General features: G+C 42.8%; 2 protein-coding genes across 3 annotated transcripts in view; one reads left to right on the plus strand and one right to left on the minus strand.

The window, feature by feature from the left end:
- The window catches only part of LOC117403986 (uncharacterized), a 120,056-nt gene extending 114,538 nt beyond the window's left edge, over positions 1-5,518 (minus strand). Inside the window, exon 1 of the mRNA XM_034006551.3 lies at positions 5,037-5,518. The gene's annotated coding sequence lies outside the window, so the exon portion shown is untranslated. The remainder of the gene's footprint in view (positions 1-5,036) is intronic.
- LOC117973525 (dedicator of cytokinesis protein 2-like) overlaps positions 1-25,926 on the plus strand; it is a 428,064-nt gene that overhangs the window by 278,732 nt on the left and 123,406 nt on the right. The window lies entirely within an intron of this gene.

Consider the following 25,926-nt stretch of genomic DNA (forward strand, 5'->3'; position numbering starts at 1 on the left):
GCATGGTGCAGCGCAGGTACGCATTGTAAAAGCATGGCGCAGCGCAGGTACGCATTGTAAAAGCATGGTGCAGCGCAGGTACGCATTGTAAAAGCATGGTGCAGCGCAGGTACGCACTGTAAAAGCATGGCGCAGCACAGGTACGCATTGTAAAAGCATGGCGCAGCGCAGGTACGCATTGTAAAAGCATGGCGCAGCGCAGGTACGCATTGTAAAAGCATGTGTAAAAGCATGTGTAAAAGCATGGCGCTGCGCAGGTACGCATTGTAAAAGCATGGTGCAGCGCAGGTACACATTGTAAAAGCATGGCGCAGCGCAGGTACGCATTGTAAAAGCATGGTGCAGCGCAGGTACGCATTGTAAAAGCATGGTGCAGCGCAGGTACGCATTGTAAAAGCATGGTGCAGCGCAGGTACGCATTGTGAAAGCATGGTGCAGCGCAGGTACGCATTGTAAAAGCATGGTGCAGCGCAGGTATGCATTGTAAAAGCATGGTGCAGCGCAGGTACGCATTGTAAAAGCATGGCGCAGCGCAGGTACGCATTGTAAAAGCATGGTGCAGCGCAGGTACGCATTGTAAAAGCATGGCGCAGCGCAGGTACGCATTGTAAAAGCATGGCGCAGCGCAGGTACGCATTGTAAAAGCATGGCGCAGCGCAGGTACGCATTGAAAAACCTAGAGAGGTCTAGCAAAACACACAAAACATGTTTTACCAAATAAATGATAAACTATGGAAATGCAGAGTATGAGAAGGGGAACACAAATATACCATGGTAAAGATCAGTGAAGACACTAGCAGAACCCTCACACATACTGTATGAACAAATATACCATGGTAAAGATAAGTGAAGACACTAGCAGAACCCTCACACATACTGTATGAACAAATATACCATGGTAAAGTTCAGTGAAGACACTAGCAGAACGCTCACACATACTGTATGAACAAATATACCATGGTAAAGTTCAGTGAAGACAGTAGCAGAACGCTCACACATACTGTATAAGCATGTATGCTTGCAGTGAGTTTCCATCTCAGTCTTCAGTGGTAGAGTACAGTTTAAATCCACATTGTACTTGTAGCATGTAACGCATGTAGCTCCTGTTTCTCACTGCTCTCGCTCGCATTGTGGAATATGGGTAACACTGTGTTCAGAGTTTCCATAGCACAGGTTATAGCGTGATCAAGTGGCTCTCTGTCTATACATGTATGTTTAAGGACCAAGCGTTTTTCAGTGGGATGCTCCCCCAGGACCAGTTTTTTTTGGCTGTATTTGACTCTCTTCCTATAAAAATGTACTCACATTTTAATTTTTTACAGTAGCATCTTGGAATGGGTGTGCTTTTTTCAGAACTCCCTCGGGAACTTTATAAACTACTTCAGAAACCATACAAAACGTTTTGCTTTTTTTTTTCAACACAATTTTTTTTTTTTAAACATTAAGCATTTTTTATTATGATGATGTATTCTGCTTAGAGATACGTGTATAACATCTGGTTAGTCTATGACCTGAGGGACCTTACAATATTTCCTGAAAGTGTTGTAGGAAAATATTGATGTTTGGGCAATTTACAAGACATTGTTTCACCTGAGTGATTGCAATGACATAATGAACGTTTATAAGGAATAATGGACACTACTCTCGATTTCCTCAAAAGAAATATTTATAAATAAAATAATAGCTCATCATTCCATTATTATCAGTAATAAGAAAAAAAATGTACCTGATACATTTAGTTAATGAAAGCTGATCTGCTTACATATAAATATATATATAAAGACATGAGACAGAATACATGTTCTGATGTAATTCTAAGTCAGATACATCGGATTTACAGTGTGTTTGGTGTCTTTCTTATACCTCTAAACACATTCCTGCGATGTTTTTTTTCTGTGTGCTGCTGTAAACTGTCTCATCCCTTTACAAATGAAATGCCCGTCTCAGTGACGTCACACGAGTAAAAACCAATCAGGCAGTGAGATTCACTCCCTCCCCATCCAATGATGTGCATTTACAAGCTGTACTGCATGCGTGGTGGCGCAGCAAGTCAAAGAAACGAAGTGCATTTTTTTATCGTGTTTACGTGATCACAGTCCCAGAATGACACTTCAGTATGATAGTGGTCCTTACAGAGTTAATGAGTCATGATAGAAAAAACCATGCGATTCAAGCACACTCCTCCAGGGGAGACCACAAACTGAATGCAAAAACTTAGATCAACAATTCAAGCACACTCCTCCAGGGGAGACCACAAACTGAATGCAAAAACTTAGATCAATAATTCCGGCCATCCTTGCTTACTTTAAGACAAAATCTGTTTCATCACATCAAATACATGAAGTACCGTATTCCTCTGAATTTAAGACACACTCCAATTTACGTCGCAGCCCAAATTTCCCACCAAATAAAGATGCGTTTCCAAAGATACAACCTCAAATCTGCGTATAAGAAAACTGGAGGCAGCTTGCGGACGTCTGCTGTCACACACAGAGCATTACAGTTATGAGCTGCTTCTCATTTCCAGTCTGCTGTCACACAGAGCATTACAGTTATGAGCTGCTTCTCATTTCCAGTCTGCTGTCACACACAGCATTACAGTTATGAGCTGCTTCTCATTTCCAGTCTGCTGTCACACACACAGCATTACAGTTATGAGCTGCTTCTCATTTCCAGTCTGCTGTCACACACAGCATTACAGTTATGAGCTGCTTCTCATTTCCAGTCTGCTGTCAAACAGAGCATTACAGTTATGAGCTGCTTCTCATTTCCAGTCTGCTGTCACACACAGCATTACAGTTATGAGCTGCTTCTCATTTCCAGTCTGCTGTCACACACAGCATTACAGTTATGAGCTGCTTCTCATTTCCAGTCTGCTGTCACACACAGCATTACAGTTATGAGCTGCTTCTCATTTCCAGTCTGCTGTCACACACAGCATTACAGTTATGAGCTGCTTCTCATTTCCAGTCTGCTGTCACACACAGCATTACAGTTATGAGCTGCTTCTCATTTCCAGTCTGCTGTCATACAGAGCGTTACAGTGATGAGCTGCTTCTCATTTCCAGTCTGCTGTCACACACAGCATTACAGTTATGAGCTGCTTCTCATTTCCAGTCTGCTGTCACACACACAGCATTACAGTTATGAGCTGCTTCTCATTTCCAGTCTGCTGTCACACACACAGCATTACAGTTATGAGCTGCTTCTCATTTCCAGTCTGCTGTCACACACAGCATTACAGTTATGAGCTGCTTCTCATTTCCAGTCTGCTGTCACACACAGCATTACAGTTATGAGCTGCTTCTCATTTCCAGTCTGCTGTCACACACACAGCATTACAGTTATGAGCTGCTTCTCATTTCCAGTCTGCTGTCACACACAGCATTACAGTTATGAGCTGCTTCTCATTTCCAGTCTGCTGTCACACACAGCATTACAGTTATGAGCTGCTTCTCATTTCCAGTCTGGTATTGCTTGGCATGTCAAAAAATACAGGGGTCTTGATGAGCATTTCCGATCCGTCCAAGCTGGTCCTGTTTGTTAGAACTGAGCCTAATAACGAAACGCTGACATTGTAAAAGCTTCTCTAGGAATTCCCCAGGAAGCTCATGACGCTTCTTTGAGAATGTCTGTCTCCGTGTCATGGATGCTTCGAGATCGGGCAGTGACGTCTTTGCTCGTCTTTTCTCAGCATTCAGTCACGTTTCTGTTTGTGTATTGGACAGTCGCGTCTTTTGTTGATGATTTTAATGCGCATCACTGTACTCGCATTTAAGACGCAGGCCATTTCTGAGAAGAAAAAATGTGAGTCTTAAATTTGAAGGAATACGGTAACCCAGTCACTATACATTATATTCATGTAATATAACAAATACATATCTAATGAGATCTTCCAACTGTGATGGCACTATCACTGTAAAAAAGGATTATACATGGTATACAGCCTCTAGGATACCAGGATCTGTATAAGATTGCATTGGAAAGTCTATTATTGTCTACAGACACACTTTACTCCCAGCGGCATACAAAGAAGCACAAGCATGACATGTTTGCTGTTATTAAATTGAAGAGTTTGCTTATTTGTGCACAGGGCACTGGCAGACAGCTGAGTCCTATTCTGTGTTCATAAACAGAGCGCGCTGAGAGCCTGTGTGATGTTGCGTCTAGTCCTGTAACTTTAAACTGTTTAGTATGAATGAACAAGCGAGGAGGAGACACTGGCCAGTCAAACCATAGTCATGGCAAGAAGGGTAGCTGTCAAAAACACTGTGTCAGTCTGTCCATCTGTCTATCGAAGCCTGCACTCCACTCACATGTGTACTGGGACCCAGGGTGTTGGTGGGGAGTGTAAATAAAGACTGTTCTGTGTATCAGGGTCAGTTACATGCTAACATTAGCACAATCGCAAACTAACACACACACACACACACTAATACACACACACATGCACACACACACACACACACTAATACACACACACATGCACGCGCACACACACACACACGCACACACACACACACACGCACACACACTAATACACACACACACGCACACACACACACGCACACACACTAATACACACACTAATGCACACACACTAATACACACGCACACACACACTAATACACACACACACTAATACACACACACACACACACACGTACACACACACACAGTACCCTTGAACCCCTATCCTGAAGGTGACACTGGTGTGTCTCTGGAGAATCCTGGACCGCTCTTTAGGTTCAAGTATGACTGTCCAGAAATTGTCTTGAAATTTCTGAACTGGTTAAACAATGAGAAACAAACAAAACAACAAAAATACAAGAGTGTGTCACATGCTAGTATGTATTTAAATAATGTCAATTATTGCTAGACAGATAGACAGATACATAGTGTTTGACTTTTTTATAGGGTAATGCTATTCAGTAAAATAGTAGTATACACTGTGCGTTACTGATCTAGAGTGGAATACATGCAGGCATCCAATACCCTCCGTCCATCAAGTATTCAAAGTGAAAGCTTCAACTCACCTCCGCAGCTCGCGCCCTGTTACCACACTTTTTTTTGGTCTTCTTTTCGAACAATTCGCGAGGGGGGGAGCTGTTGTGATTAAATTGTAAAACAGGTTTCAGTGTTATTAGTTCCCAGGCTACTCGAAGCTGACTCTCACTCTTTGTCCTCTCCCATCTGACGAGCCTCTCACAGCCTCTCACAGCCTCTCCCGCTGCTCCCTCTGCGCTGCCAGCCACACGATCCCCCTGCTGAGCTCTGCCGATCCTGCTCCGCTGCTGCTGACTCCGTCCCTCTCAGGAAAGCCCATCTCTGCTATAACACGCTGCCACACCGGCAGTCCTGGGGTGTATTTTGCAATGTGCTCCTTCCCTCTCAGTGTGTAGGAGTGTGTGTATGTGTGTGATTGTGGAAAGGCTCTCTGATTGGAGCGCTGTGCTTGGCTGTTTGAGCAACCAAGGAAAAGCTAACTGCCTCTCTCTCTCTCTCTCTCTCTCTCTCTCTCTCTCTCTCTCTCTCTCTCTCTCTCTCTCTCTCTCTCTCTCTCTCTCTCTCTCTGTCACAAAGGTGCTCTTTGCCAGCATGTACTCATCACAGTTAGTTCAGGGGGAGAGGGAGTGGCCTCCTGTGTTTCAGTTTAATTAAAAAAACAGCCAGCACGCTGTTGCAGCTGCTGGAGCATCATCACAAGGCTGCTGTTTAGTAAGCGCTGAGGCAGGAGGAAGCAGAGGAGTATCCTGTACTGTACAGTGAGAGCTGAGGCAGGAGGAAGCAGAGGAGTATCCTGTACTGTACAGTGAGAGCTGAGGCAGGAGGAAGCAGAGGAGTATCCTGTACTGTACAGTGAGAGCTGAGGCAGGAGGAAGCAGAGGAGTATCCTGTACTGTACAGTGAGAGCTGAGGCAGGAGGAAGCAGAGGAGTATCCTGTACTGTTCAGTGAGAGCTGAGGCAGGAGGAAGCAGAGGAGTATCCTGTACTGTACAGTGAGAGCTGAGGCAGGAGGAAGCAGAGGAGTATCCTGTACTGTACAGTGAGAGCTGAGGCAGGAGGAAGCAGAGGAGTATCCTGTACTGTACAGTGAGAGCTGAGGCAGGAGGAAGCAGAGGAGTATCCTGTAAGAGCTGAGGCAGGCAGCCTGCTTCTCATCTCTAGAGGTTTTACAAAGTATGAAGTGAGCTCGTTTGTGTAGTTATTCTGGACAAACTATGAAAGAGAAGGCAAAGACTGATACCTGGCGTATCAGCCCTGAATGCGTGAACCTGTCTACCTTTATAATAAACTAGTCATGGAGCAGATTTGGGGATGCAGTGTTACTTTGTGTGTTAGCTCATCAAACGAAGCTCCACTTGTGTGGATGCGACGAGGCCTGGATTTATCACAAAGTTAGTCAACGGTTTCACAAATTCATGTAACAGACAGGTTGGTGGAAGCACTTCTCTTCATAAACGAAGCCCTCACAGGGACATAGAAGAGCAAGTCCACACTTTCCCTGAGGTTTAACTGTGGTGCTGCAAGCAGCTTTTGAAAAGTACCAAATATAAAACAAACAACAACTTTTATATATAAAAAACAGATTGCAAAAAATTGCACACTTTGTGATAGATCCTAATCCAGATATAATCCTGGGGTTTCTGAGTCTTCCAATAACAGAGCAGGTTTTAATAATCCACATCATCCAAAATAAAAAAAAAGATGTACACTACCAAAAAAACTAAAAAATGCTTGATAAAACCCAGAGAATAAACATTAAGCCTCCTTCAAAACCTTCAAGTGTGTGCAGCTCTCCCAAACGGGGTCTGTCACGCTGTAGCCAGCACCATCTGTGAAACAGTGGGTCGCTGGACTCCAACCACTCTGACATTGAGTACAGGAATACAGCAAGCTGTGGAGGTTTGTCCTGCCCTGTGATTACACGAGACCATGCAGGACAATTCAGAGGCATTTTTATAACAATTTCTTTGAAACCAGCTTGTTATGCTTTTTCAAAAAACGCTGCTGGCAACCTGGAGTCCTGATTGAGTGAGCACTGATGAAGACTTCACCCTTTAAGATGCTTGATTCTGCCACCTAGTGATAGCCGAGGGAAGTGCATTTTGACACAACATTTAGTACAGCATGTATCAGTTGGGTTACTATTATCATTGGATCCATTGATGGAAACAGAAATGGTGTGTATATCATAACTGTGTACAGTGGTTCCCATAGGGACGGGCCCCGGTACTGTGGTTGACGTGGTAATTGGTACAGCAGTACACCACAGGTCACTGATCTTGGGAAAAGGCTGACAATTCATAATCACCCGTGGTATGCCACGAATGAACCATCCTCTTGTAGTAGTATGATAAGCTCTTATCATCTAAATAATAGCAGTGCCATTTCAGTTGTTGAATAGGATCTTCTTTGAATTTTTAGACAGTTTTCAGTACAGAGCCCCAAATGCCCTGATGAAGTTTGTACTTGGTGTCAGTTACACATGCCGTCATCTCGATCATTAAATTAGGATCCCAAGAGTTTACAGTGCAATAACAACAGAGGCTTATTTCATTAGGCAGCCCTACAGTAGAGCATGTGAGTGAGAGACAGCAAGAGTGAGAGATAGAGAGATTCTCCTTACCCAATATTGATATGGCTCTAAGTGATCCCCAGTGGATCATAAAAAAAGGTTATACAAGAATCTCAAAATACATTTCAGGAACGGGAGGAGTCCATTAGACTGGTTCATCTCATATCTCCCACTTCTGACTTTCTGGCTCTCTCCTGAACCTGTCCAAAGTGTTTGTTATTTCAGTGATCTTCCCTGACAACGTACAGCTCCACATACGTACTGTACTACCCCTTCTAAAAGTTTACTGTGGCGCACAATGGCACACGCATCACAAAGTGATTCAAAGAACATTCATAAGCATGTCGAAGCACATGCAGATGGAACTCTCAGAGATGGTCAAGCATATTTAATCACGTGAAATGTATTGTACAAGCATTGAGTTATAGTCATCTTTGTACTATAGTATTTTTGCTAGTGTTGTGTGTTAGAGGTGCGCTTTTTACAAGAGGTGTCTCTCTTATAAGTGATGCATGTCCCTTATACACTGTATGTGTGTTATACACAGGATGCACATTATATCATGAAAATTACGGTAAATGGCTAGGTATGCTGCAGGGTGTTCACCTGCAGCCTTCAGAGACAAACAGAGAAAAAGACATTGACAACTTGCTACTGTATTGCATGTTGTGCGCTGTTTTTTAAATGTTCTTAAAGATAAACTAAATGTTTAAGTAAAATGAAAGTAATTTCTCTCAAAATCAAATTCCTGGAATGGTTTGCAAAGCAGTGCTCTTGCTGTGCAGTGACATTGCCATCCTTGTGTCCTTGATGTCGAGGTAATTACTCATAGCCTGAATCTGAAATCCAGATGAGGCTTTTAATAAAGAAGACTGATGCAACTCTTAATCTTACAGCATAGGTGGAGTATGTGCCGTACATTTGTGTATGCAAAACAGGACAAAGTCAGGTATTTCTGCTGACCCAGATTGCATACAGGTGGACACTTCATAAAGCATGCTGCTTTCTGATACATTTTAAAACAGATTACAATGCATTTCGTGGCTGTGTCTGCTGATTATAAACAGGCAATAATAATAAAGGGTTCTGTGATTCAGTCCGGCTGAGAGAACAAAGCATGAAGGCCTTATTTTGGCAAGCGATCAGCACCCTCTTGTGGTAGCAGCGGAATATCGGGAAACTCACCCTGTGTTTCCCAGCAATGGACTGTGTAAATGACCTTTAAATTGCTTCTTAAAATACAATGTAAAAGTCTAAATGCTGTGTGCAATTCAAATAGTTAAATAGTATTAAATTAAGGCAATGCCATGGCCATTTCATAAAGCAATAGTAAACTATTCTTGTGCTTTTTTGTTGTTGTTTAAATACTATTACAATGCCTCCTAGTCTCTCAGCAATAACTTTTAGACCACACTTCCTCCCTCCATATCCTACAGCTGTAACCACTAGACCACACTGCCTCCCCTTTCAGTCCCTCAGCTGTAACCACTAGACCACACTGCCTCCCCTCCCTGTTCCTCAGCTATAACCACTAGACCACACTGCCTCCCCTCCCAGTCCCTCACTAGACCACACTGCCTCCCCTCCCAGTCCCTCACTAGACCACACTTCCTCCCCTCCCAGTCCCTCAGCTGTAACCACTAGAACAAACTGCCTCCCCTCCCAGTCCCCCACTAGACCACACTGCCTCCCCTCCCATTCCCTCACTAGACCACACTGCCTCCCCTCCCAGTCCCTCAGCTGTAACCACTAGACCACACTGCCTCCCCTCCCTGTTCCTCAGCTATAACCACTAGACCACACTGCCTCCCCTCCCAGTCCCTCACTAGACCACACTTCCTCCCCTCCCAGTCCCTCAGCTGTAACTACTAGAACAAACTGCCTCCCCTCCCAGTCCCCCACTAGACCACACTGCCTCTCCTCCCATTCCCTCACTAGACCACACTGCCTCCCCTCCCAGTCCCTCAGCTGTAACCACTAGACCACACTGCCTCCCCTCCCAGTCCCTCAGCTGTAACCACTAGACCACACTGCCTCCCCTCCCAGTCCCTCAGCTGTAACCACTAGACCACACTGCCTCCCCTCCCAGTCCCTCACTAGACCACAATGCCTCCCCTCCCAGTCCCTCACTAGACCACACTGCCTCCCCTCCCAGTCCCTCAGCTGTAACCACTAGACCACACTGCCTCCCCTCCCAGTCCCTCACTAGACCACACTGCCTCCCCTCCCAGTCCCTCACTAGACCACACTGTCTCCCCTCCCAGTCCCTCACTAGACCACACTGCCTCCCCTCCCAGTCCCCCACTAGACCACACTGCCTCCCCTCCCAGTCCCTCACTAGACCACACTGTCTCCCCTCCCAGTCCCTCACACGACCACACTGCCTCCCCTCCCAGTCCCCCACTAGACCACACTGCCTCCCCTCCCAGTCCCTCACTAGACCACACTGCCTCCCCTCCCAGTCCCTCACTAGACCACACTTCCTCCCCTCCCATTCCCTCAGCTGTAACCCCTGCCATGTTGTTGTGAGAATGGTTGAGAAGTTTTCCAAGCATCGGTTTCAATCAGAAACTCTATCAGCAGCTTCATTGATAAGCCTGGCTTTATCAGCACAGATCCTTTCATCCGGGTAAAGCAGTTACAAATCCTACAGGAAAATAATCAGGCAGGTGTAATTAGTGTGAGATGAGATAAGAACAATCCTGCCTGTTGATGCAGAACACAAGCGATTGCAGACTGGCTGACTGACTGTGTGACGGGAGGGGAAGAATCTGTCACGACAGCAGCACGACAATACCAGACAGGCTCCTTCCCAAAAGAGCAGCTGCACATCCAGCCCTTCAGAATAGTGTAGACTTGCCTGATTATTATTATTATTATTATTATTATTATTATTATTATTATTAACATTATTCCAGAGAGTTGGGTTCAAGTTTTAACACTTTGAAACGATCAATTTGAAAGTGCTGGTTGTGTAGGAGTGTATTTTCTCAAAATGAAATGAAATTTGAATAAATAACATCTCAGGGTAAAAAAACTAAACCAAGTACTTTAGAAAGGTTTGAAGTTTTGAAGTTTTTTGCAGATACTGCAGAATGAAATAGCAAAAATGTGTGTTACGGTGGGTTGGGACACATGGGCTGAATGGAAGCAGATGGTAGAGAGATAGGATACAGTTGGGTTTATTGCACAATTGAAAATGTATAGCCAAATGAAACAGTGTTTGGCATTATCTCCTAGATAACTGACCACTGTAATAGTTACACTAGGTGTCCTGAAAGAAAGACAAGGTCACTCATCTACAGGGTAGTGACTGCTGCAGAGGATAGTAATGCTCTTATTAACGGGACAAATGTTTTTGTGTGTGAAATCGCCTTTTAAACTGAGTTTTAAGATTCTAAAGTCCTGTTAGCTTTTAGCTTGAAAACCCCTTATAAAAATATCCCATAGTAAAAACACAGCAATGTGTAATAAAATAAAGTGAAAGCATGGCAAAGCATAAGCAAGATTTGTAAAGAATAAACACGTCAGACCAGGGTAAAGTATGGGAAATGTAAAGTATAACCATGGGAGAAGCACAGGAAAGCTGCAAATATACCGTGTAAACCTTTAGAAGGGATCTGAGTGACTGAGACAAAAAGAACAAGTTACTGATCCTTTAAAATGCTGTTTAACTGGGGTGGTAAAAGACAAGTTTCCTAAACAAGCACTGTCCCAAGAGAAATAATAAAGCAATGTACTTCTCTTTCCAGTGCTTTCAAATGATGTGCCAGAGTTAGTCCAGGTTATCCCTGAACTTGACTGAGAAGTACAGAGCTCTCTAAACACCATAAGAACATAAGAACATAAGAAAGTTTACAAACGAGAGGAGGCCATTCTCCGGTGTAGACACGTGTTCTGACTTCTCAATGAGAAGGAGCTGCTGGATGTATTTATGTTCAGTAGTCTGACAAACCCCCCACAACACAGAATTTGTAACAAATGGTATTTATTTTGTTATTATGGAGTATGCTACAAGATGCAGTATTTGGCCTCAAACGCACTTGGTTTGGGGGTTCATTGCCTGGCTGTTTGGACGAGACCATAGACCCCTCTGTGGTTGACCATGGAGTAATTGAAGAAGCAAGGAAGCAATAATTACGCAACAGCACAAATTCATCACAATGTAAATCAATGCTAAGCCATGCAGTTGTGCTGCTAAACGTGTAATTATAGCCATGCAGTTCTACTGCAGCCGCTGTGCCGCCTCCTTCAACCTGAGTAGGCTGCTGTACCGGCAGTGGACCAGCCACACCTGAGCTTACAGGAGAGAAGGAGCACTACACTTTTATATTCAAAGTGTTGCAGGAATGAAATAATGGAGCAGCGTTTCCTGGTAACCTCCGGAATGATGCATGAATGAAATAATGGAGCAGCGTTTCCTGGTAACCTATGGACATTCCCTTTGTAAAGGCTTCCCATAGTGAAGGCACAGCACAGTGTAGTAAAGCAGAGTGAAAGGACGATAACGCATATGCAAGCATTGTAAAGCACCTGACAAACCAGGGTCAACTGTGGTAAATGCATCGTATAACCATGGGAAAAGCATGGGAAAAGTGTGAACACACTGCGGTAAACTTTTCTAAGGGTTAGATTGGGTGCTCTCTTGAACCTACACTGGCAGTGACCCTTCAAAAGGCCTGGTTGTGAGGAGACTGCAGACTGTCACCGTTGGGATCAGAGGAATCAGCCTCTGCAGCTGGTCAGCGTACTGAGCACAGCTGTCAAACTACTTTAAAGCTGCCAGGCAGTGCTCCTTTGTTGCTTGTGTAATCTACTACAGCTAGATGTTTAAAGATGTTTTACATGATGCATCATTTTTATTTTTGAACGTTTTACATACAGTTCTAGAAGCACAGTCAGTTTAATCGACTCTTGGGTGTCGTCGGACTGTGAGGCCGACAGGGGAATCTTCTTGTTACTCCAAGGCAGATATCTTGACACTGCCTGGGCACTGAAGGAAGGGGCTGTAACGGCCGGAGATACAGGCTCTGGAAATGTCAGGATCGATAGAGTCTGAACACTCCACACAAAGCAGGCATGACTGTCCAATTCATCAGTGTTTAAACTGTTTAAAAAATCCTGCTATTTTATAGAAGAAATGTTTTTCCTGGTGGTAAAAGCTGAGGGACTGGGAGGCAGTGTGGTCTTGTGGTCAGAGCTTATCGACTGGGAGGTAGTATGGTCTAGTGTTAAGGATGAGGGGCTGGGAGGCAGTGTGGTCCCCTGGTCAGAGCTTATCGACTGGGAGGTAGTATGGTCTAGTGTTAAGGCTGAGGGGCTGGGAGGCAGTGTGGTCTGGTGGTCAGAGCTTATCGACTGGGAGGTAGTATGGTCTAGTGTTAAGGATGAGGGGCTGGGAGGCAGTGTGGTCCCCTGGTCAGAGCTTATCGACTGGGAGGTAGTATGGTCTAGTGTTAAGGCTGAGGGACTGGGAGGCAGTGTGGTCCCCTGGTCAGAGCTTATCGACTGGGAGGTAGTATGGTCTAGTGTTAAGGATGAGGGGCTAGGAGGCAGTGTGGTCCCCTGGTCAGAGCTTATCGACTGGGAGGTAGTATGGTCTAGTGTTAAGGCTGAGAGGCTGGGAGGCAGTGTGGTCCCTTGGTCAGAGCTTATCGACTGGGAGGTAGTATGGTCTAGTGTTAAGGCTGAGAGGCTGGGAGGCAGTGTGGTCCCCTGGTCAGAGCTTATCGACTGGGAGGTAGTATGGTCTAGTGTTAAGGCTGAGGGACTGGGAGGCAGTGTGGCCTGTTTGTCTTTTCTAAACGTAACAACTATGGTACTCTTGAACGATCAGCCCCTTAAAGAAAATACATAAAGAAAACAGCTCAGATTCGCTCAAGATAGATATATTAGCCATTCTAAAAGCAATGCTAGTGTATTTCCAGCCAAACAGAAATCAATGCATTTTTTTAATTAAAGTCACTTCATAAGTTATTTTTAGATCGAGCTGCTTGTTAGCGCTGTACCTTTGGGACCCAGAGCTTCTGAAACATGTGAAACTGATCCATGTTTAACAATGCAGGTAAAAGCGTGCTGAAAACAAATAGAAGTGTATCTCAGTTAAAGCAGTGCTGCTCGAACGGCTCCACAGCTGTGTTTTACTCAAAGCGGAATTAGTGTTTGTTGTGTCAAAGCTGTGTTGGGAAGATACAGTATGTTTCCCTGCTTCATTGTAATTGTAGTTTGACATCTCTATACAATAGAACACCTCAGTGTTAGGAACCCCACCCATCATGAGCTGACTGGTGCTCTGAACACACAGCCACAAACAGGGCTTCCAGCTACTGTAAAAGACATGCAGTGAAACATGCCGTGTTTGGATTGTACTATTACTTTTCATGTTAAAGATTAAACATTGTATTAATACAATGCACGTGTTCACAACTGGCATTGTAATGGATCTTCTACAAGCGGCTGATGAGCTGATAATACTGACTTTAGCATAAGACCTGTACTTACCTCTCCACTACAGAGCTTGCTCTTTAGCTGAACAGTAAGACTTTAAAACCGTACGACTGGCATCCAGCCCTTGCCTTTCTATTCAGTTCAATGGGCTGAGCTGTCAATACAACACAATGCGTGGCAGTGACCTTAACCCCCAATCCAATGTACTGTAGCTCCAATGTTGCTGTCATGTGTGTCCTGTGACCTTGAGATGATGGAGACCCCACAAGCTCAACACTGCCTTCATGTTTCATACCCAGCTGTGTTTTTTTATGATTCCCTGGGTCAAGTTTGATTACTGGTATTGTCCAATTTAAAAACCTTTTGGGACCACAGTCATATCTCAGAAACCATTTGAGGTATGGGAGTTCATTTAACAGATCTAAACGGTGGTGCATCTTAAATAACACCATAGCTTTAAATCATTAAAATAGAAATACATTAAAGAAGCTCACAGGCACAGCTTGTGACCCAAAGGGCACTATCTTTGTAAGCTGTCGCTTAACGTACATAAGAGGCTTCCGTGCAATCAAGCTATAAGCTCATTGTAACTCACACAGAGTGATGTTAGACTAATAAGAGGTAATAACATGTATTTTTAAAGCCTTTAGCTTTTTACACTTTTAAATTAAAATGAGGCTTGCGGCAGAGAGGAGGGTGTCCTCCTGTGGTTTGATAGGATTCTTCTCTCCTTGAAATCAATCTTGTCCTGCATTAGCTTGGCACTTAACCAGACCCTTAGTGTAGCTGTGTATCTCCCTTTGCACACAGAAGCTAATCCAGCCCCGCACTGGTGGTGTCACAGATGAAAGTGATCTGGAGAGCTTCTGTGAGATTTAGCTGCTTTGATTCAAGGAAACGCAGAGCTCAGCGATTATGCTGCCTTGGCAGAAATACAAAGCTGTCTCCATTGCCTCTGTGCCTGCAGATCACAGCATCCCAACACAAATAAAGGCAGAGTGGAGGCATCGACTCTTCAATATCCTGCTCCACCTTCCCTGGGAAACACTACATTTATACGGGTCAAAGAGCCATGTGTGCCGTTATAGAAGTTTACTGCTCTAAATGTGCACGCTCATTTCACAGTTTTACTGTGCTTTTCCCCTAACTACCACAGTTTACCCTGCTTATTAAAATGCTTTACCTTGCCTCGCTATTCTTTACAATGCTTTAACATTATTTGCTGCAGTTTATTACACTGCTCTGCTTTTACCACGGTAACCCTTTAAAGGCTAATCCTTTTCATTGTTCATTATTTAAAGATGTATTATGATGCTTCAGGCAGATTGGGGAGTTGCTACGTGCTGCAGACCTTTGAGTATCCCCTGCTCTGTGTTGTTATTGCAACTCTGATCTGATCTGTGCTTCTACCAGCAATCCCTGTCTGGACTCTCTATACTGAACTAACATCAAACCAAATCACATTGTTACAATATTGCATTTGGAAGCTCTGTTCCAGCAAATTCAGTGCCAACATACAGTACATACTAATTCTCCTGAACCAGCAAAACCAGTCATGTTGTGGCTTTCCTCTTTCCCTGATAAATTCTATCACATATTTAACATTCACTTCGTGACTTCACTTTTATCAGACACTTTAGGTGTATGGCAAGCCAAACGATCATTTAGAGATGTCGCAAATGAATTTAGAGATATCGAAATATTTGAAGATATCTCAAACACATTTAGAGATATCTCAAAATTATTTAAAGATATCTCAAATACATTTAGAGATACCTCAAAATTATTTAAAGCTATCTCAAATACATTTAGAGATATCTCAAAATTATTTAAAGCTATCTCAAATACATTTAGAGATATCTCAAAATTATTTAAAGCTATCTCAAATACATTTAGAGATATCTCAAAATTATTTAAAGATATCGCAAACACATTTAGAGATATCTCAAAATTATTTAAAGCTATCTCAAATACATTCAGAGATATCTCAAAATTATTTAAAGCTATCTCAGATACATTTAGAGATATCTCAAAATTATTTAAAGCTATCTCAAATACATTTAAAGATACCTCAAAATTATTTAAAGCTATCTCAAATACATTTAGAGATATCTCAAAATTATTTCCAGATATCTTTAAATGGAGCTTTAAATGAGATATCTAAAATGTATTTTCAGAGATCTTTAAATCATTTTAAGATACAGTATCTGAAAATGTTTTTGAGATATCTTTAACCCATTTTTAGACATCTCTAAATCATTTAGAGATATCTCAAAATAACATCCTGTTCATTTAGACCAGGGGTGCACAACATATGGCCCATGACAATTGTGTGTCTTGCCAAGACAGAAACACAGTATTTGGGATTTTTAATGGGAAATGAAAGGGTGAGACCCATTGTCACCAAAATCCAGGCTTTGGTCAATGCGGCGATCCCCAAAACCAAGACTCCGGTGAAGTCACTACTGGGATTAGCCGGTTATTACCGCCGCTTTATCCCTGAGTGTGCCACAGTGGTTAACCCTTTAGTGACCCTTGGCCAGTTGTCTTTTTCGTGATCTGGCCCTCACAAAAATAAGGTTGTGCACCCCTGATTTAGACCTATCTCTAAATCATTTACTGATATCTCTGAACAACTTCCTGTTAATTTAGAGATCTCTCTAAATGGACAGGAAGTCCATTCAAAACATAGAGCATGTTCACAAGAAGTGATTTAGAGATATCTTGAAATGACTTCCTGTTCATTTTGGGATATCTCTAAATGAACAGGAAGTTATTTCAAGATATCTCTAAACGAACAGGAAGTTATTTCAAGATATCTCTAAATGAACAGGAAGTTATTTCAAGATATCTCTAAATGAACAGGAAGTTATTTCAAAATATCTCTAAACGAACAGGAAGTTATTTCAAGATATCTCTAAACGAACAGGAAGTTATTTCAAGATATCTCTAAACGAACAGGAAGTTATTTCAAGATATCTCTAAATGAACAGGAAGTTATTTCAAGATATCTCTAAACGAACAGGAAGTTATTTCAAGATATCTCTAAACGAACAGGAAGTTATTTCAAGATATCTCTAAACGAACAGGAAGTTATTTCAAGATATCTCTAAACGAACAGGAAGTTATTTCAAGATATCTCTAAACGAACAGGAAGTTATTTCAAGATATCTCTAAATGAACAGGAAGTTATTTCAAGATATCTCTAAATGAACAGGAAGTTATTTCAAGATATCTCTAAACGAACAGGAAGTTATTTCAAGATATCTCTAAACGAACAGGAAGTTATTTCAAGATATCTCTAAACGAACAGGAAGTTATTTCAAGATATCTCTAAACGAACAGGAAGTTATTTCAAGATATCTCTAAATGAACAGGAAGTTATTTCAAGATATCTGTAAATGCAATTTGAAATCTCTCTAAGCGATCGTTTGGCTTGCCATATAGGTGTGCTGATCAGGTTACAGCCACTGTAGCAACAGATCAGTAATCATGAAACAGTTTCATTCCATTTCAATGATTCTCAGAGTTAATAAGAGGAAATGCCGGGATCAATAATGTGCTGTTTCATGAGGTGGAACAACGAATCCCGCACACAGAGGTTAAGCATTTATGTAATAATGTTACAGATTGTTTTCCAATCCCCTGTAATGTGTTTACTTTGAGTATGACAGCCCTGGGGAAATTGACACAGCAGCAGGCAGTCTCTGTAATACTTTGAATACATGCATGCAAAAAAATATTTTTAAAATGCTTGTCCGATACTACATGACAATGTGATTACATTATTACAATCCGGGCAGTCACTTAGCTTTACCAGCATCAAACCCTTTTTGAAACACTTAGTGGCTGAACTGTGATACTCTCAACCCAAGCCCCTCAGTGGACATTACAAGAAGTCCTGCTAACAAAACCACCACAAAACCCAGCAAAGTTCACCACGCTGCATTTGCTCCATCATTTTGCAGTTTTACCATTCTTTTACCATATTTTGTACTATGCATTTACCACAGTTTACCTTGTTTTTTTAATATGCTTTCCTACCATTTACTATGCTTTATTACACTTTGCTTTGCTTTTACTATGCTTTATTACACTTTGCTTTGCTTTTACTGTGCTTTATTACATTTGCTTTGCTTTTAGCCGTGTTAAACTAGTAAGAAACAGCTTGAAACTGCTGGATGGACAGACCAATACCAATCCACAAGCTAAAAAATAAGTACAACATAAAACACCCCATCATGAAACCGGAGTGTAACTTAGGGGCCCTTTAAAAACTGAATGAAAGTAATATCCTGAAATCCAGTTACAGATGATTTATGGACAGGGACCCATCATCAGTGACTCTGTTCACTGAGAGTTTCCTGAGGGTACAGTTCCACAGCAGCGAGCAGAAAGAGCACTTCAAATTAGCGCTCAATAAAACAGAGAAACACAGAGACACATTAGCCACTGATGGGGCACACTCACTAACGAGATCCAATTGAAGCAGTCAGTGTGTGTCTGTGATGCAGTTAATATCACTGAGATGTCTGTGTATTCGTTATGCGAAGATGCACTGTACAGCAGTTGGATTGGAGATAACAGTAACACCCTAAAGGGTGTTCAGATATGGTCCAATATCCGCCTGTCAAGAGGCGTTGTTTCATCACAATTTTAAACCATATCTGAACCTTGTCATGAGTTATTGTGCTTAGAAATGGCATTACTGGGTGCTACCTCCGGGATCAGTTTCCCAAATAACCCAACATTGATCTCAATTGATGAAAATAGAGGTGCAACACCATAATAATAGATCATAGATCAAATTTCCATTCTTTGTTAAATATTATTTAAAAAGAACAAAGCAACGTTTCAGCCATGCGGCCTTCATCAGGCTGTAGTGTATAAAGTTCTCAAAGTTCTTATTTTCTGTTTAGAAGTTCGTGACCCCAACCTAGGAAATGTCATCAAGTATTGTAGGAAAAAAAGTAACATTTCAGGTCAATGGAAACCAGTGCCATGTCAAATAGAGCCGAAACATAATAAGAAGGTTAAGAAGTATTTGCAGGGATTGAAACTTGATTCCCAGTCATCCCTCACCTCTTTATAAATCTCAGTTTCTCAGAAATATACAGTACTGCACACTTCCTGCACAAAATATTGCTGGTATTTTAATGATATGGCCATTACAGGCCCACAAATAAAGTGTGTGCTTGCCTGGTAATGGAATAATGGGATCTGGATAGAGGAGCAGTGAGTCTGACTGTGTGGCTCATTGGAATTGGAGAGATGAGCCGGCTGTAGCTGCATCACATACTTCTAGTAGCTCCTAATGAAAACATTCCCATTATCTAGTTAATGGATCCCGACACCAAACACAACTCTCTATTACAGCAGCCACCCGAGTGCAAAGGACAAGCACTGTAAGACATCCCTGCCTCCCTTCCCTTTCCCACATCACTCCTACCCTCCCTCCCCTTACTCCCTGACCCCCCCCCCCCCTTTAACATTAACTTCAAGAACATAAGAGAGATTGTGAAAGAGAGGAGTCCATTCAGCCTGGCAATGCTTGACCAGTCCCTAACAGCTCACTTTGTCAAGTTGAGTCTTAATGGATCACACAACATGACTAGGTAGCCCATTCCATACCCTCGCCACTCACTTTGTGAAGAAATGTCTCCTACCCTCTGTCCTAAGTCTGTCTCCTCTTAATTTCCAGTGGTGTTCTCTGATCCTGGTATCTGTCCTGTGCTTACGTATTGGTTTGGGTTAACTCCCTTTGTAGGATCTCCGCAGTGTGTGACATTTTCTAATGTGCGCATTTCGAGGGCGGAGTCATATTGCATGTAGAATTGTTTCATGTCATTTCGAGGGCGGAGTCATATTGCTTGTAGAATTGTTTCATGTCATTTCGAGGGCGGAGTCATATTGCTTGTAGAATTGTTTCATGTCATTTCGAGGGCGGAGTCATATTGCTTGTAGAAGTGTTTCATGTCATTTTCGAGGGCGGAGTCATATTGCATGTAGAATTGTTTCATGTCATTTCGAGGGCGGAGTCATATTGCATGTAGAATTGTTTCATGTCATTTCGAGGGCGGAGTCATATTGCATGTAGAATTGTTTCATGTCATTTCGAGGGCGGAGTCATATTGCATGTAGAAGTGTTTCATGTCATTTCGAGGGCGGAGTCATATTGCATGTAGAATTGTTTCATGTCATTTCGAGGGCGGAGTCATATTGCATGTAGAATTGTTTCATGTCATTTCGAGGGCGGAGTCATATTGCATGTAGAAGTGTTTCATGTCATTTCGAGGGCGGAGTCATATTGCATGTAGAATTGTTTCATGTCATTTCGAGGGCGGAGTCATATTGCATGTAGAATTGTTTCATGTCATTTCGAGGGTGGAGTCATATTGCATGTAGAATTGTTTCATGTCATTTCCCCTACAGGTCACCTGTTTATTTATTTGTTTATGTGGTAATTTCCAGCTGATTTGGTAACTAATAGAAACATAAAACATTGTGTCTAAAGGAATCAGACTTATTTACGAGAGCTCATACATTTATATATGCAAGATGGCCTGGTTGAGTGGCAGTGTGGGCCATGCCTGTTCTTCAAGTATACAGGGTCAATTAGCAATTGGCTGAAAATGTCTGTGACAATCACAATCATATGCATTGATTTGACTTCCTCTCCAGTTCTTTCTCTTTTAATGTTTGTTGGCTTTTTAAAATAAAGTCAGGTAACTGTTTTCTTCCACAATAGAGGGGGGCAGAACCAAAGTAATTGAATTACATGAGGTTTAACCCCCAGCATTGTGGACCAATCAGTTTAAACCGCAGGTAAACTCATCTGGCTGTTGCTGACGCAATCCCAGTTGTAACTTCATCTGCCACCTCACAACCTCCACCTTATTTGCAGGCAGTCCCCTCAATTGGGGGGGGGGGGGTGGCATCCCCAGTTCAGCTGCTCTTTCAGAGGGCAGTGTCCTCCTTCTACAATTGAGATGCGGGACCAGCGGCCAAAACCATAAGCACTAACATCACCTGTACCCCAAGCAATCAACCATTATCCATGGGCTTTCTCTAGCTTTAGATGACTGTCAGAAACACAATTATTGACAGTAATCCAGTTATCAATAATAGTTTGGTAACACTTTACATTTCATGTCTCTCATTACTATGTGTTTACAGAGTATTTACTTAGTAAATACATGTGTACTTACACATATTTACAATGTTATTATGCATAGATTTTGCATGATATTTTTGCGTGAAATAACCCTAACCCTAAACCTAATTCTAAACCTAACCCCAACAGTGCTATAGTGTATATGATGCACACACAGCATAGGTAATGTTCTAGTGTTCTTAGTTTGATATTGATTTGTTAATGGCTTTACCGGTGTTTTACGCACATGGCAGTGTTCTGCGCACAAGGGATTGTGTGTGATGTTTGATATTTATTTTTTGCAAGACGTGGCAGTAAGCAAGCCTGGCAGTGCAACAGGAGTAAATTATTCATGTGCTGTGGGTGGGTGAGTTTGGCCATCAAAGAGTAAGGGACGTACGCCGGTCTCCTTCGTCCCAGTATAAAAAACAGTTATGTGACAGGTGCTTAGCAGAGACACGCTATGCTGGCCACGCAGACAACACCATTTGTTATTCGGCGTATGCAAGTCGCACCAGCATGCATCGCTACATGTTGCAATTACAAAACACACCAGAGAGAATCACAAGGGAACAGGAGTGTTTAAATGGGACAGAGGTTTTAGGAGAGGCAGAGAGAATCACAAGGGAACAGGAGTGTTTAAATGAGACAGAGGTTTTAGGAGAGGCAGAGGGAAACACAAGGGAACAGGAGTGTTTAAATGGGACAGAGGTTTTAGGAGAGGCAGAGAGAATCACAAGGAAACAGGAGTGTTTAAATGAGACAGAGGTTTTAGGAGAGGCAGAGAGAATCACAAGGGAACAGGAGTGTTTAAATGAGACAGAGGTTTTAGGAGAGGCAGAGAGAATCACAAGGGAACAGGAGTGTTTAAATGAGACAGAGGTTTCAGGAGAGGCAGAGAGAATCACAAGGGAACAGGAGTGTTTAAATGAGACAGAGGTTTCAGGAGAGGCAGAGAGAATCACAAGGGAACAGGAGTGTTTAAATGAGACAGAGGTTTTAGGAGAGGCAGAGAGAATCACAAGGGAACAGGAGTGTTTAAATGAGACAGAGGTTTCAGGAGAGGCAGAGAGAATCACAAGGGAACAGGAGTGTTTAAATGAGACAGAGGTTTTAGGAGAGACAGAGAGAATCACAAGGAGACAGGAGTGTTTAAATGAGACAGAGGTTTTAGGAGAGACAGAGAGAATCACAAGGAAACAGGAGTGTTTAAATGAGACAGAGGTTTCAGGAGAGGCAGAGAGAATCACAAGGGAACAGGAGTGTTTAAATGAGACAGAGGTTTCAGGAGAGGCAGAGAGAATCACAAGGGAACAGGAGTGTTTAAATGAGACAGAGGTTTCAGGAGAGGCAGAGAGAATCACAAGGGAACAGGAGTGTTTAAATGAGACAGAGGTTTTAGGAGAGGCAGAGAGGATCACAAGGGAACAGGAGTGTTTAAATGAGACAGAGGTTTTAGGAGAGGCAGAGAGAATCACAAGGGAACAGGAGTGTTTAAATGAGACAGAGGTTTTAGGAGAGGCAGAGAGAATCACAAGGGAACAGGAGTGTTTAAATGAGACAGAGGTTTTAGGAGAGGCAGAGAGAATCACAAGGGAACAGGAGTGTTTAAATGAGACAGAGGTTTTAGGAGAGGCAGAGAGAATCACAAGGGAACAGGAGTGTTTAAATGAGACAGAGGTTTTAGGAGAGGCAGAGAGAATCACAAGGGAACAGGAGTGTTTAAATGAGACAGAGGTTTTAGGAGAGGCAGAGAGAATCACAAGGGAACAGGAGTGTTTAAATGAGACAGAGGTTTTAGGAGAGGCAGAGAGAATCACAAGGGAACAGGAGTGTTTAAATGAGACAGAGGTTTCAGGAGAGGCAGAGAGAATCACAAGGGAACAGGAGTGTTTAAATGAGACAGAGGTTTTAGGAGAGTCAAAGAGAATCACAAGGGAACAGCAGTGTTTAAATGAGACAGAGGTTTTAGGAGAGGCAGAGAGAATCACAAGGGAACAGGAGTGTTTAAATGAGACAGAGGTTTCAGGAGAGGCAGAGAGAATCACAAGGGAACAGGAGTGTTTAAATGAGACAGAGGTTTCAGGAGAGTCAGAGAGAATCACAAGGGAACAGGAGTGTTTAAATGAGACAGAGGTTTCAGGAGAGTCAGAGAGAATCACAAGGAGACAGGAGTGTTTAAATGAGACAGAGGTTTTAGGAGAGGCAGAGAGAATCACAAGGGAACAGGAGTGTTTAAATGGGACAGATGTTTTAGGAGAGGCAGAGAGAATCACAAGGGAACAGGAGTGTTTAAATGAGACAGAGGTTTCAGGGGAGGCAGAGAGAATCACAAGGGAACAGGAGTGTTTAAATGAGACAGAGGTTTTAGGAGAGGCAGAGAGAATCACAAGGGAACAGGAGTGTTTAAATGAGACAGAGGTTTCAGGAGAGGCAGAGAGAATCACAAGGGAACAGGAGTGTTTAAATGAGACAGAGGTTTTAGGAGAGGCAGAGAGGATCACAAGGGAACAGGAGTGTTTAAATGAGACAGAGGTTTTAGGAGAGGCAGAGAGAATCACAAGGGAACAGGAGTGTTTAAATGAGACAGAGGTTTTAGGAGAGGCAGAGAGAATCACAAGGGAACAGGAGTGTTTAAATGAGACAGAGGTTTTAGGAGAGGCAGAGAGAATCACAAGGGAACAGGAGTGTTTAAATGAGACAGAGGTTTTAGGAGAGGCAGAGAGAATCACAAGGGAACAGGAGTGTTTAAATGAGACAGAGGTTTTAGGAGAGGCAGAGAGAATCACAAGGGAACAGGAGTGTTTAAATGGGACAGATGTTTTAGGAGAGGCAGAGAGAATCACAAGGGAACAGGAGTGTTTAAATGAGACAGAGGTTTCAGGGGAGGCAGAGAGAATCACAAGGGAACAGGAGTGTTTAAATGAGACAGAGGTTTTAGGAGAGGCAGAGAGAATCACAAGGGAACAGGAGTGTTTAAATGAGACAGAGGTTTCAGGAGAGGCAGAGAGAATCACAAGGGAACAGGAGTGTTTAAATGAGACAGAGGTTTTAGGAGAGGCAGAGAGGATCACAAGGGAACAGGAGTGTTTAAATGAGACAGAGGTTTTAGGAGAGGCAGAGAGAATCACAAGGGAACAGGAGTGTTTAAATGAGACAGAGGTTTTAGGAGAGGCAGAGAGAATCACAAGGGAACAGGAGTGTTTAAATGAGACAGAGGTTTTAGGAGAGGCAGAGAGAATCACAAGGGAACAGGAGTGTTTAAATGAGACAGAGGTTTTAGGAGAGGCAGAGAGAATCACAAGGGAACAGGAGTGTTTAAATGAGACAGAGGTTTTAGGAGAGGCAGAGAGAATCACAAGGGAACAGGAGTGTTTAAATGAGACAGAGGTTTTAGGAGAGGCAGAGAGAATCACAAGGGAACAGGAGTGTTTAAATGAGACAGAGGTTTTAGGAGAGGCAGAGAGAATCACAAGGGAACAGGAGTGTTTAAATGAGACAGAGGTTTCAGGAGAGGCAGAGAGAATCACAAGGGAACAGGAGTGTTTAAATGAGACAGAGGTTTTAGGAGAGTCAAAGAGAATCACAAGGGAACAGGAGTGTTTAAATGAGACAGAGGTTTTAGGAGAGGCAGAGAGAATCACAAGGGAACAGGAGTGTTTAAATGAGACAGAGGTTTCAGGAGAGGCAGAGAGAATCACAAGGGAACAGGAGTGTTTAAATGAGACAGAGGTTTCAGGAGAGTCAGAGAGAATCACAAGGGAGCAGGAGTGTTTAAATGAGACAGAGGTTTCAGGAGAGTCAGAGAGAATCACAAGGAGACAGGAGTGTTTAAATGAGACAGAGGTTTTAGGAGAGGCAGAGAGAATCACAAGGGAACAGGAGTGTTTAAATGAGACAGAGGTTTTAGGAGAGGCAGAGAGAATCACAAGGGAACAGGAGTGTTTAAATGAGACAGAGGTTTTAGGAGAGGCAGAGAGAATCACAAGGGAACAGGAGTGTTTAAATGAGACAGAGGTTTTAGGAGAGGCAGAGAGAATCACAAGGGAACAGGAGTGTTTAAATGAGACAGAGGTTTTAGGAGAGGCAGAGAGAATCACAAGGGAACAGGAGTGTTTAAATGAGACAGAGGTTTCAGGAGAGGCAGAGAGAATCACAAGGGAACAGGAGTGTTTAAATGAGACAGAGGTTTTAGGAGAGTCAAAGAGAATCACAAGGGAACAGGAGTGTTTAAATGAGACAGAGGTTTTAGGAGAGGCAGAGAGAATCACAAGGGAACAGGAGTGTTTAAATGAGACAGAGGTTTCAGGAGAGGCAGAGAGAATCACAAGGGAACAGGAGTGTTTAAATGAGACAGAGGTTTCAGGAGAGTCAGAGAGAATCACAAGGGAACAGGAGTGTTTAAATGAGACAGAGGTTTCAGGAGAGTCAGAGAGAATCACAAGGAGACAGGAGTGTTTAAATGAGACAGAGGTTTTAGGAGAGGCAGAGAGAATCACAAGGGAACAGGAGTGTTTAAATGGGACAGATGTTTTAGGAGAGGCAGAGAGAATCACAAGGGAACAGGAGTGTTTAAATGAGACAGAGGTTTCAGGAGAGGCAGAGAGAATCACAAGGGAACAGGAGTGTTTAAATGAGACAGAGGTTTTAGGAGAGGCAGAGAGAATCACAAGGGAACAGGAGTGTTTAAATGAGACAGAGGTTTCAGGAGAGGCAGAGAGAATCACAAGGGAACAGGAGTGTTTA

The sequence above is a fragment of the Acipenser ruthenus genome, chromosome 1 (genome assembly GCF_902713425.1).
Source record: "Acipenser ruthenus chromosome 1, fAciRut3.2 maternal haplotype, whole genome shotgun sequence".
NCBI classification, from domain to species: domain Eukaryota; kingdom Metazoa; phylum Chordata; class Actinopteri; order Acipenseriformes; family Acipenseridae; genus Acipenser; species Acipenser ruthenus.